Source organism: Liolophura sinensis, chromosome 1 (genome assembly GCF_032854445.1).
Source record: "Liolophura sinensis isolate JHLJ2023 chromosome 1, CUHK_Ljap_v2, whole genome shotgun sequence".
In the NCBI taxonomy this organism is placed as follows: Eukaryota; Metazoa; Mollusca; class Polyplacophora; order Chitonida; family Chitonidae; genus Liolophura; species Liolophura sinensis.
The window spans coordinates 30,839,777-30,853,689 of record NC_088295.1 but is presented as its reverse complement, the minus strand read 5'-3'; positions in this window follow the sequence as shown (position 1 = coordinate 30,853,689).

Sequence of the window (13,913 nt, the reverse complement as noted above, 5' to 3'; positions counted from 1 at the left end):
GGCTTATGCTGGAACACATAAACTGAAGGATACTTTATATCTGGTTACTGTATAGATATGATTTATTTCGTATATTTAGTTGATTGATGTTTTACGCCGTAATCAAGAATATTTCACGTATAGGACGGCGGCCACCATAAATGGTGGAGGAAATCGGGCAGGACCCGGCGGAAAACCACGAACATCCGCAGGTTGCTGGCAGACCTTCCCACGTACGGTCGGAGGAAGCCAGCAAGAGTTGGACTTGAACTCACAGCGACCGCACTGGTGAGAGGCTCCTGGGTAATAGCACCGCGCTGTTGTGCTAACCACTTCGAACACGGTGGCCTCTCTATACAGATATGTATATTATATATACTTTGTTCGCAGATATTGATTTCAGTCCATGTATCAGGTTCTTATAGTTGTGACCATATATATGCATAATATGTACATGTATAGGACGTCTGCTATATAGATGCATGATCAGAGTAGTCTGTAGACCGAGATGTAATGCTTAATAAGTGATGAATCTGCTTCAGTTACACTGATTCAAGTCATATACTGTCACCAAGATCAATATGCGCCCAAAAGTGTTGAAATTCTATGCAGGTCTAAAATATAGACCTATGCAACCTATATAGCACCCGTGTAATATAAATCCCGATCGCATATAAATAAAAGTAATATTCGCGATTTGTATCAAACGATACAAGAAAAGACCACGTCTATATGAAGAACACATCGTCTATAAGGCCACATGGAATAGATTCTAAAAATGTTTTTTATGGTTTTTTTTGGTTTTTTTTTACAGTGAATAAAATGCTAAAAGGAAGAAAAAGAAAAAAGGCCCAAAGACTTGGAACGAGAGCAGGTGTGGGATGGGTGGTGGAGGGGTGGATCTCCGGAATTCACTGTCTGACACTAAGTGAGACTGAATCAACAACTCGTGTGATCAAGGGATTGAAAAGAAAATAATAAAATAAAATAACAAAGGAAAACTTGCAGTTCCTCGGTGGCCATTTCTATCATTTTAACCACGCGACCGTTATTCGCCCATCGTCAACCACGTGGGCATATAAAGACTATGTAAGCCAACGGTGTGACATCTGGTTGTATAGGGCAGTACACAGGGAGAGTGGCGATGTTAATTATATTGTGTATACTATGTTGCGTATGAGCTGGTTTGACGGTTTCTTCGTTCCATTTATCAGTGTTGACTATGGAACACTTTCTGCGCTCACTAAGGGGTATTAGGTGCAAGGTGAACGTCATAGATTAGTGTCTATCACCTACGGTTTAAGACGTTGTAGTTTTTGAAGAATTACTTGTAGGTACAGATGAATGCAGCGGATGTAAGATTCTAATAAGCAGACAATAATCTGATAATTCTGGAAGCAGTCAAGGACTTAGCAAAAGATTCATTAAAGGAGGCTTAAGCCAAGGCCATGGCGGAGGTGGGGGGGGGGAGGCTTAGGCAAACCATGCAAATTGAACACGGGCATATAAATTGAAGAACCTCAATTTTATTGATTTTTGTCTGCTGTTTCGGTACTCAAGAACGTTTCGCCATACGACTGCAGTCAGCATTATGGCGGGAGAAAGTACATCTACGTGTTGACTAAGTATACTAATACCCATCAACCAAACTGGTATTCTCAATTGGACACCTGCTGTACTATTATTTCACCTGCATCTGCTGGACGATTGGTGTCAGGTCCGTTAAGCTGGTTTACGCGATGTTTACTGTAACTACCATGGCAACATATGTTAAAGCCTATAAGCCAGATCAAACCGATTTTTCCAATGAGATTGTTAACGCCTGGTTCAAATCCCACGTTGCGTGCTACATCTGCAGACTGGAATTTTATCTTTCAGCTGTTCATGCAGGTAGGCCTATTCATGGAAAGTGCACGTAGATGTTCTGTATGGCAGAGGAGATTCTCGGGAAATTGTTTGTCACTGTCATTGCAGCTCAAACTCAGCTCCCAACGTTGGCTTTACGTCACTGCCACTTCTAGCAGTGTTCGTTCAAAACGCTTGAACAACGCCGTGGTGACTGGGGTTGAGGTGATAAGACATGAAATAATGTCAGAAAACACACACTCTTTCTCGACCTTTGTCTCTATTAATACTTGGTATACACATGCATTCTCTCTGTCTAAAGTAAGCACAAAATGATTGAAACAATTTTATTGATGAATGCTTATTACAGGTCGCTGGAAGGATATTAGTGATGAGGCTATGGCAAAGCATGTCGACCTGCGTGGCACAGGCTCTAAAGGTCAAGCTCGTCTAGAGGCGGCAATGATATAAAGCGAACGTAGAAAGCGGCACATACGTCGTAAGGAGTATGGTGATTTGCAACATTGTTTTTGGGCCACAACCCCAAAGTCATACGTCATCATTGCCCATATCAGTTTGGGAATGGATAGGGCAATCAGAGAAAATGCCAGTCAGGGATCCCGCCAATATCCCAAAGGTCATTTTTAATTCAGTACAATATATGATCTTGTTCGGGGGCAAAAGAAAAAAAAACCATTGGGATATGTGAAGAATGAGTATGCCTCCAAAAAAGTTCATGTTGTGAAAACCCAAGAAAACGATATGATTAGGAAGAATCAATAATTGATAATTATCATACACATCTCGTTGTAAATTAGCATTTATTATGAGCGCCGCGGAGGACAATGTGTGCGAATGGCGAGGATATATACACTTCACATATGTGTCAGTTTATCGGCGTGCTCTCAACACAAACTGGTGTCCTTTGCCTCTTTTGTGCAAGGGCGGTTTTCAAGAACTGTTTGATTGCCATATTTTGTTACCCCTTTCAGACTCAACTACTCTAATATTGGCGGTTCTTTAGTGTTATACGTATTTAACTCTATATCCATTATATCGACAGACTTGGTGTAATGGACGTTCCGCTGAACTGATATTCTATATACATGTGCATATGTCAATTGTCACAATGGATGAAGCCCACGTGCGTTCAATATAGAGCACTGTGTTTTAGAAGAATCAATACCCAGAAACGAGGCCTATAGAATACATAATTACATGTACTTAGGAGAACGTGGGTATATCATAGCTTAGTAAAGAATCTGCTGTACGATACTGTTTGAGATGGAAAGCTGTGGGTTCAGTGTCAGTCATATTGGCCATAGTATTTTTTGTTGTATTTTATTATTCGATTATTGCTGAACAATCCGGCGGTCCGGTTTCCTCCACCCATAAAACCCACCGACATCGAAGTGAAAAATTCTTGAGAATGGCGACCACATTGTCAAAAGCGCTCCTTAAACAACGCCAGGCGGTCCAAAGGACCCCATGGGCACTGTTGACCGCTTATTGTTACCTTGGCTTATCAAGTAATGAGGTTTAAGAAGTCTACAACTTCCCATCCATAGCCAAGGTTGAACACGATCCTCTTGACTGTTGTACAGATGCTTGCTTCCAAGTCAAGTCATTATGTGAATATAACCCTATACACTCTATATATAGGTCCTTGAAGTGCTTAGACTGTTCGCCCTGTTTTGACGACATCAATTTGATTTTTGGAGGGAAGATGTCGTCAAGCAGGACTTTTTGACTGTCAGGAAGTTTCACTGAAGGGACCAGGGACGCGATGCTTTTGTTTCCAGTAACTGTAATTCTACAACCTTTTCGCATGTTTGCCAAATGTTTATTTATGAATGTTCTGAGAGCATTATTTTGTGTAGAATAATAAAAATATACTTTTTTGAAGTCCTGAAAGTGGTCACCCAACCAGTGTAGTCTGTACAAAAATATGCATGAATGGTGCTGGAAGTTTCTCTTTCATGTACGAAAAGGCTTAGGAAGTAGGGTAATGATTTTACGGAAAGAATGAAATTCCTTCTTTACACAAAGAAAGATCTACTACAGTGACATCATGATTTGAGTTATTTTTGACTTGTTTCCATTAAACTGTAACCAAAGCGTGATGTGTCAGTCCTGTTTGACCTTCTAAGTAAATGACAATTGAAAGCCGATATTAATTTTATGTAGATGATTCCAAAGTCTGTGGTATTCACCGTAATTAAACGATAGTTGTGACGCCACCCTATTGTTAAATTGTAGTTTCTTTTTAACGGAAGCTACAGATAATGTACATTCTTATCCTGGGGAGTAAAGTTCGACGGAGATCTTAGTGTACAGAGACACCAAAATCAGCATTACATGGTGAAATAATGCATAGTGCTATGTGCGCCACCCCAACATTGCATAAGACACTCATGCAAACCACTACCTTTGCTACGCAAATGGCATAGCATGTTCTACTGCGATGCTATCCTGCTCAATTAGCGCATGTGTTCATAGATCCAAGAAACATCCACACACATATCCGACACAATTTAACTGGACCCGCATACATAAAGCAACCAGTTATAATTTCACGAATGGGTTACATATAGGGCGGTAATAAAGTTTTTAGCCTTGTAATTACTTAGTGCAAATTTACTGCACAAAATAGGACAATTTATGTGAAATGTTTACTCCATCTATCATTTAAGCAGTGAAGAAAGTCAGGATACATGAATATTGTTATTCGTACTTTCTCTATTACTGAAATCATGTACATTGCACTTACGGGCATTGCTTAGGCCTACTCGACTCACTTTGGCGGCAGTCAACCATTTATGATAATGCTTGGTAAAGCTTATGATATACTGAACTGAAAGACGAACAAACAGTTTTTCAAGAGACACAGGAGAAATTTAATTCGTTGTTACATAAATTTCTTCCGGATATTGAAATATTTCAGGTTTTGTGTTTTTACAGAACAATATGCAATTACACGTTTGCACAAATAAAAATGCATTTCCGGTAATTAAGATTTACTTCACTTTGGCAAATACGGCATACAATCAACATTTACAAAGGCGGGCAAATGAACAAAGGTCGCGAATATCTTGTGAAACACTAAACAAGTAAATTTAAAAATAATCATACTCAGTCGATATGTGTAGTGTAAATCATAATGTACAACAATGCTGGTTATAGCTGTGAGCAACTGTGTCAATATTAAAACATACCGGTACACATTAATGATTTTTGATGAAGCATCTCTCAAAAGCGGCAACACCCATTAGGTTGAGCAGAGAAATGGCAATAATTGTCAATATATACCCGCGCCACTTCATGGCTGATTCGGACGATATGTAACCCTGACCATGAATTAGTGCGAGTCTATAATATATTGTCGTTCTAGACTGCTTTTTTTTCTCGATGGCATACATTTGCCACCATTATATATCCAGAGCTCTTTAGTCATCGATTAGCTGGTATTAAACAAACTCAAGATGTAGCTTAAAATGTAAACACATTTTTAGAGGCTACCGTGTCAGATAATGTATATGGTGTGGAACGGAATCAGTCATAAGGGGCATATCTATTTGCAGTACTGGTGGTCGTTACATAAATATATACACTGTTTTAAAATAATTACACAAAACTGGCAGTCAGAATAACTGGTTACTCAACCGTGCTTTGTTGGACTACATAACACTCAAGATGGCAATGACTGTGTAAATGTGAAAACCATTAGCTTCCTATTAATACTTGAATGCAACACTCCACTTCCTCTTTCAGGCCCAAGTATAAACCATACGACTTGAAATCTCTAATCAATGATCATTTTTACAATGCTTTACAAGTTTGTTAGTAGCACCACTGTACCCGTACCTTACTGGCCATAACGAAGCGTAAACGCCATCTGCTAAACAAAACTGACCCTGAATCGTGTGGTGAAAGGCGTGCTAACTATGACAGCGCCTTGCATTTGTGTTCTTTTACACTACACCAGCGACAAAAATGTCTAGTTATGAAAGCATTTATGTTGAGGCCTGATTTATGTGATCACAGCAGTATAACTTAGGCCAATAGTTACTTTAAAGGGAAATTTTTTCCGGGATTCGAGACAACCACCATCGTACAAATGAAACATTCTAGGGTAAGACGTTAAGCACCGATCAAATAAATACATGAATTTCCGGCGTTAGTCAGCAGCAGGATTGAGTATAGGTATATAGTCCTGAAAGACACGTGTGTGCACGCAACTTTGATACAATATAAGGATATTCCAACTTCAAGGATAGGCTTGACATAATTGGGAATGTGTATATTGTGATTAAATATGATATAGGACGAGAAAAACTAAGTATACAAAAGCAGATAAATGTTGTTCATCTTATTGTTTCCTCCACTAGACTGTTGTATGTAAAAGCTGTCCATGGATGTATAGACCCAGGAGATGTACCAATTCTAACCTCGAGCACTACAGCACATAAGTCAGAATATCACCTTACCTAATTAAAATGCGTATTTAACGTTTTGACAATATGTAAACGAATGATGATTGTTTAAAAAAATAATAATACGAAATTAAGTTAAATTTTGATGCGAACAGAAAATATTGTCACAAGCGGTTTATTTGTGACGTTTGACTGAATGCAGGCAAATGGCATCTTAAATTTGTCACATGACTGCATTTAATCATAGGATCATTTAACACCGCTTCTTGTTAATCTGTTACTGTTTTGGGTATCCAAGTTTCATGCGCTATGATAATGAAAAAAATAGTGGCAAATCTCCATTCTGTACAATGGGATGACAGGCTCTGTAAGACTGAAACGGCACTTAAATGTGTTGTCTTAATGTAACGAAGTGTTTATTATATTAAGTCCATGTTGGAACATCAAGTGAATTAAAATGCATGTTGTCTTGCTCACTCACTACCTAGAATAACATGTTCAACATCAACTGTTCTTTTTGAGGAAGCAAGGAATGCTCTCCCTTGCATTACATATCGTAGATGCAGGTTGATTTTGTTTACACTTAGACATCATTTCTCCCAAGGAACTGGCCAATTGATAAGCAATTTTTGCAAAGAGAAAGGATACTATAGACGACAAGTGTTAAGGGATACCTTTCTTTCTGACCTTTCTTGAGCGTCAAGACCCCTTTCACTGTGAATATGTAATAGTGAAAATCTGAAGAAATCACTGTCTGGTACAGTGGCGTTTGGTCTTTGATAGTAAAGAGTGTTTGACTGCTTTACGGTGTTCGTGTCCACATTTATTTCTCAGATTTACATGAAATGACTGCAGAAATGCACAGTTTTGCTTTTTGATAACACTTCGGCTTTTCTTATAACCTCAACTATTTGAGCTTAAATTTAATGCCGTTGATGGTAGTACGTCTTGTGCACGCCGGGCTTGCTTGAATCAGTTGTACTGGACGGTCGATGATTCCGTCAAGATGGTTGTCTTCTGGAAACACTGGCAACAGAAGAATGTTCTCCACATCGCCTGCCGGTAACTTTTCCTCAAAAACACGTGCACAAAGGGGTCGACGATGAAATTCAGACTGGCCAAAATCATGATTGTGCTGACTGGACTGGGCGGAAGGGTGATACCAACATGAACCAAGAGAAAGAGCACCTGAGGGAAAAGAAGGGAATATAGGGGGTAATATACTTCTCACGTTACCGAGCGTGGTAATGGACTATCCGGAAATGCTTTATGGTGACGTCCTACGTAACATTAGTACGGGAGTACTTTGTATTCATGTCTCCTCGGGGCGGTTAAGTCATTGTGGACACAGTGGTGTCGTGTCGTCAGAGTAAGCTTCGCTCTTAAACACATTTTCTTCTTAATGCATCTCGAAAACGGCATCAGCAATACTGTATCCCTTACGGCAACTGGTGGACTAAGATCTGTTTACACGTGCACAGCACACAGGAAGGATGCACTCAAGCACATCACCTTCTTAATGCACATTTAAATATTCATGACACGTGTGCACATACAGTATGGTTTCCGAGCCACACTAGGGAATATTGTCGGTGAAATGTGTATTTTTGAGCACTGTCATGCGGTCAGGTATTTTCTGTATCATGTAAATGCAACAAAACGATTGCTTCAGGCCACATGTAATTAACATGCAAATCTAGCAAACCGTGGCTTTACCATAAGTGTTTTATTATTTTTTTTGATTTTAATCATACTGTAGTAACTGAGACACACAAAAAAGAAGTCATTAAATAACGGATTATTCTGTAAAACGGTCTAACTTGTTACAGATCAGTGAAAATATCAAGGATCAAAGTCAGCAACGACGAGAACTATAGTCTAGCAGGTATAATCCTATCTGTCTACATCTGCCGCTGGGAACGGTTCTATGTATCACGCAATGAGGTTTAGCCCGTCTGTAACACTGAATACTGGCGCTCTCCCACTTTCTCTGTCTGACATCAAACATCACAGCCATAGTAAAGTCTTTTATCGATCGTTTCTGATACAAGCCTATTTGCCAGTACTCTGTAACAGTTATTTATGGCAATCCATTTTGGTATTTATTCTCGAATTATATACATGAAGATGGGCAAAGGATTAAAATGCAGTTCCTTTGTACATATGTAACAGAAACATTTAATTATACGCACGCCCCAAAATTCTTTAGTACATATGTGTAATTACAAGATACAACTAAACAGACTCTTTTTAGAAATGTGTACAGATATTTATGCATCTGAACAAAACATTTTGACAAATGCACAATTCTTGTGCACACTTGTTCAGTTAGACAATAAATACCGAAACAACTTTCCATATATAGTATAGCCACTTGGTAAGATTCTACCCTGCACCGTCTGTTGACACCGCCAACAGTCACCTTTCTTGTATATTTTACACAACGTGATCCGGGACCGATTCCACGAAGCCATTTCTGACTTCAGTCAAAATAGTTGGGTGCCCAACAGACAACATAGCTCAGGATATCGCTCACCTTAAAGGGTGCCCAACGGACAACATAGCTCAGGATATCACTCACCTTAAAGGGTGCCCAACAGACAATATAGCTCAGGGTATCATTCACCATAAAGGGTGCCCAACAGACAACATAGTCCAGGGTAACACTCACCTTAAAGGGTGCCCAACAGACAGCATAGTCCAGGGTAACACTCACCTTAAAGGGTGCCCAACAGACAATATAGCTCAGGATATCACTCACCTTAAAGGGTGCCCAACAGACAATATAGCTCAGGGTATCATTCACCATAAAGGGTGCCCAACAGACAACATAGTCCAGGGTAACACTCACCTTAAAGGGTGCCCAACAGACAATATAGCTCAGGATATCATTCATCATAGAGGGTGTCCAACAGACAACATAGCTCAGGATAACACTCATGGTTACTCAGGAAGTAACACTTACCATAAACGGTGTCCAACAGAGCAATATAGCCCAGAATATCACTCACCATAAAGGGTGTCCAACAGACAACATAGCCCAGGGTAACACTCACCTTAAAGGGTGCCCAACAGACAATATAGCTCAGGATATCATTCATCATAGAGGGTGTCCAACAGACAACATAGCTCAGGATAACACTCATGGTTACTCAGGAAGTAACACTTACCATAAACGGTGTCCAACAGAGCAATATAGCCCAGAATATCACTCACCATAAAGGGTGTCCAACAGACAACATAGCCCAGGGTAACACTCACGTTAAAGGGTGCCCAACAGACAACATAGCCCAGGGTAACACTCACGTTAAAGGGTGCCCATCAGACATCATAGCCCAGGGTAACACTCACGTTAAAGGGTGCCCAACAGACAATATAGCTCAGGATATCACTCACCTTAAAGGGTGTCCAACAGACAATGTAGCTCAGGATATCACTCACCATAAAGGGTGCCCAACAGACAACATAGCCCAGGGTAACACTCACCTTAAAGGGTGCCCAACAGACAACAAAGCCCAGGGTAACACTCACCTTAATGGGTGCCCAACAGGCAGCATAGCCCAGAGTAACACTCACCTTAATGGGTGCCCAACAGGCAGCATAGCTCAGGATATCATTCACCTTAAAGGGTGCTCAACGGACAACATAGCTCAGGATAACACTCATGATTACTCAGGAAGTAACACTTACCATAAACGGTGTCCAACAGAACAACAGTACTATGGAAATTCCAGTAACCATTTTGGCGAATTTCAATTCTGAGGCATATCTACTTTGAACAGTTGCCAACCCCTGGTCATCATTTTGTGGCGAGACGATGTTGTTACGCATTGACAGGACACTCTTTACCACAAGAAAGTTTGACGCCGTAACGATAACTATAATGGAAAGTCCCACGACTCCGTAGAGGGCGCCGTAAATTCTCTGATGTGGTTTCTCCTGGAACTTCAGCGCTGAACAAGCGGCTTGCACTTCGCCATCGACTGTAGTTAAGACCATGTAATAATTCCCCAGTTGTATAAAAGGCAATAGTGAAAGGACAACAGATGCTCCAAGACAAGACAGGACAGAAATTATCACTGTTTTTCGGGTAGCCCAGGACGCGTATTTAAAAGGGCGACAAAGCGCTATATAGCGATCCAGAGCTAGTAGACAAGCCATGAAGGCAGTCGACATCGGGCATAAGCTGGTTATGAAACTCAGTGTATTACACAGAACTGGTGACTGGATATCTCCCAAATAGGCTGTGGCAGCGGTGTAGCTGGCCAAAAAACACCCGAACAAGTCTGTCACAGCCAGGGACAACAGCAGGTAATGAACAGCAAGACCTGTTTTCTTGGCAGCTTTGGCAAAGAAAATAATGGCGAAGGAATTGGCCAAGATTCCAGGGATGGTAATGACAAAACCAAAGCCTACTTCCGCACCTGGCGAGGTAAAAGAGGACACGTTCGAGGAATTGCCCAACATGTTGCATCGATTGTGTTAACATGCGAGATTTCTTTAGGACTTCGTTGTACCCATGAGCAAGGCGACTCGGTCGATGGCAAGGACGAAAGATTTCTGATCTCGAGCGATCAACAGGAGACAATGATCAGAGGTGAGAGAAGGGCAGTAGATCCCGCAGTTTCTGTTAGCCGACCACTACGAGGCTCGGATGACCAGATTAAAGACATACCCACATCTCTCTCAGGGGTGCCTCTGTCTTTCAGGACCAGTGTGCATAATTGCGGATAACTGTCAGATAGTCTGTGATTTAGATGCAGTGAGAAATCAAGTCGACTCCTCAGCTGTCAAACACACCCGCATAGCGACCGAAATGAGCAGAATCGCCTATATTGATACGCCCATGGTTACACGCTGTGTACTATTCTCGATCCTATGTGACTGTCGTGTCTCAATTAAAAAGGTTTCGCTTCGAGTAATTAACCGTTATCAACTTCTCACAACTATTTACGCCTTCTGTAGCTTTCGACGAACATCTGTTTGCCATATGTTTTTTACCATTGGTGTAGTTTGTTATCGATATTTATGTTCAAGTGCTTCAACAAACAGTAAGACCGTTCCGCTGTCTCGGCAAACGATGGATTCAGTGTTGCCATAAAGGTGTCTAAATTACCTTGACTATACCGTTAAAAGTCTTCGTTTTCAGAGCAACCAAGAGTTGATCATTTATCGGTGCTTATTGTCAGTATTCCTCCGGGCACTTTCAGACGTGCAAAGATCTCAAGAATTCATCATCTGCGATGTCTATATCCACTCTCCTTCAAACATTAATAATAAACTGGCATTATCCGGCATAGTGGGCATCTTTACAAGATTAGACCAAAATTCTGTGATTTCCACAGTGATCCGGTATACTCGGAAAAGTGTAGCCATATTACAATATTATGTGATATGTTATCTCAGTAATGTGGTAGAATATAGATTAAATGTTAATGAAGACATTTTGTAAGAAACACAGATGTCCATCATCTGCCAGAAAATGTCAAGAAATTATACATTTGATGTATTCTATTCTGTTAAGTTTAATTTAATAATGATAGTTTGGTGAAGTCATCCTTGCGTTCAATGTCCTGTGATCACTTCAACGTTGAGATGATACTGTCAAAGCTCGACCAAGTTAGCCGTTCTGTTGCACAATACCATAACTACGCGGCCATTTAATGGTGAAGAGACAAACGCTCATCGATTTATAATTTGACCTTGTTGATAGAATACGCCCGCAAAATGACTTCAGCCATGCTTAGATAATCACATTTCCTAAACAAAACAGAAGTCTGTCTGAATAAGATTATAAGCTACTGGCATGACAGGCACATCAAACTCGGAACTCATATTCACACTGAAATTAATGTGTATATTTATGGCTCATAAATAGTACATATAATTGGTGTCCATTCTGTTATTTTTAGTTTCTTTCATTATAAATAGGGACAGAAGTCCATGGATTCCAAAATAACCATAATGTCATAGGTGTTACCGTGATCATAATGTTGATGGGAATATTACTAAATATAAATGATGTTCAGTATACATACAGGTACACAGTGCTAGCCTACACAGTATGAACCACACAATATATTATGCTATATTTTATACAACAGACAAAGTGCTGTAAATACCTTACAAAGACAAATGGAATAGATCTACTAAAATTACTGAAGAAATGCAATTACTTTCTGGAGGTCTACAATAGCAGCATACTATCGACTTACCTACACCCATTTATTATGTAGGTAATATTTAATTTTATTATTTCTCCAATTACAACGACTTGTTTTCGAGAAAAACAGGCATGAGGCGATATTGTTTTTACCTTCAAAGGACCACAATACACTCAAGATTGTGTGCAAAGCGTTAACATGTCACTGGTCAACTTGTTAGACCGATTATAGCCAGTTGTTAGGCGAGGCGTTCCGTTTTAAGCGCATGCATTGGTTACCATGCAGACATTTGAGAAGTACGGACCTTCCGTCGTTGATAATGATTTGGTGTAATATTGATTATGAGCCAGTGTAGTCGCTGTACTGGTTGTTTGTCATCGTATCTGTTGCCGATCCCTTATACTGGTTGACTAGGATGGGACATGTTAGACATTTCAGTGAAGATTCAATGGAAACAGCCGATATAAGTGACTGACAGTTCAATCCAACACTCGCCATTTTTGATCAGGGGTTCACGCAGCTTTGCTGGAAGCCCTCTTGAATCTGTTATTGTGGTGTTACAGTTATTCTTTGTTTCCAGAATCTATACCGCTATAGCAAGGTATCTGAAACTTGGCATATGAAATATATGATTAATAGGTATAAGTTATTTTCAGGGGAACAAAAGTAGAACTGGCTAAATCCCATTTATCTGTCACATGGATTGGAGGTCATATTGGCATTTATTGTACAACTAATTAGAATCTTCACGTCAGTTAATTAGGTCAAATAAAAAAATTAAGTTCTTTGAAAAGGAGAGAAGTATTTCATTATAGTTTTATGTAATGATTACAAATATATAAACCCATTTAGCTGAAATTTAATATACTCATGGAAGAAATACAGCTAAGTGCAATGTGCAGTTAGTGATTTTCATGTATGCTTATAGATTTATAATAAAGAAACAATTAATGAAGCTGTCAATTACTTTTGATAAAAAATCTACTTTGGCCTAGCTTTAAAATGGTATGGTGGATTTGGATAGAGTTTCATCAGCAATTTCACACAATCTAACTATTCATCAGACTATTTTCAGATAATCCTGTTATCTTTTCATCAGACGGTCTTTCGAGTATCGATATAGCAATCAAATACAAATGGTGAGGAACGTATCTCAAAAATCTGAAATACACATCATCAGAGCGAAGAAAAATTTTTTTTCTGAGAGATTGATAGTTCAGACAACAAGGGGATTTCTATTGTACGGTTTCAGATATACTGTCCAAAAGTTCATTATCAACACCAGTGTATTGTACCTATAATCGTGTTTCATACTGAGATGCTCACTGCATTATGGTGTTTTATCTTTGAGATGCCACGGGCAACTTTGTTTTAAAACAGGGTTGTTGCTGCTGTTTTCTTCTCCTTATTCCTCTTCGCTGGAGTATTTGTAAAATGCGCAGCTTTACATTGCACAATGCTTATTTTTCGTGTTTATAATACAAGTTAAGTG